This window comes from Pteropus alecto, unplaced genomic scaffold, assembly GCF_000325575.1.
Source record: "Pteropus alecto unplaced genomic scaffold, ASM32557v1 scaffold86, whole genome shotgun sequence".
Taxonomy (NCBI): Eukaryota; Metazoa; Chordata; class Mammalia; order Chiroptera; family Pteropodidae; genus Pteropus; species Pteropus alecto.
In genome coordinates, this window is record NW_006442109.1 from 35,082,101 (window position 1) to 35,082,333 (window position 233).

Sequence of the window (233 nt, forward strand, 5' to 3'; positions counted from 1 at the left end):
TTTTTGTCCCTGCTGTTTTCTCTCTGCTGATAGGAAGTTGCTTTTGGTGTGCCTCATGAAGTGAAGGGCAACCCCATTAAGTCAGTTGCCTAACTCCATTTGGACAGTGTCTTTTAAATGTTGGATCCCCATGCCTTTGATGCACACAGAAGGTCATTCTATGGACCCTGCAAAGTTTTCTAAGTTTCTGGGGGAAACCGGGAGCCTGGAAACTTCTCTGGCAGGCCAGTAAG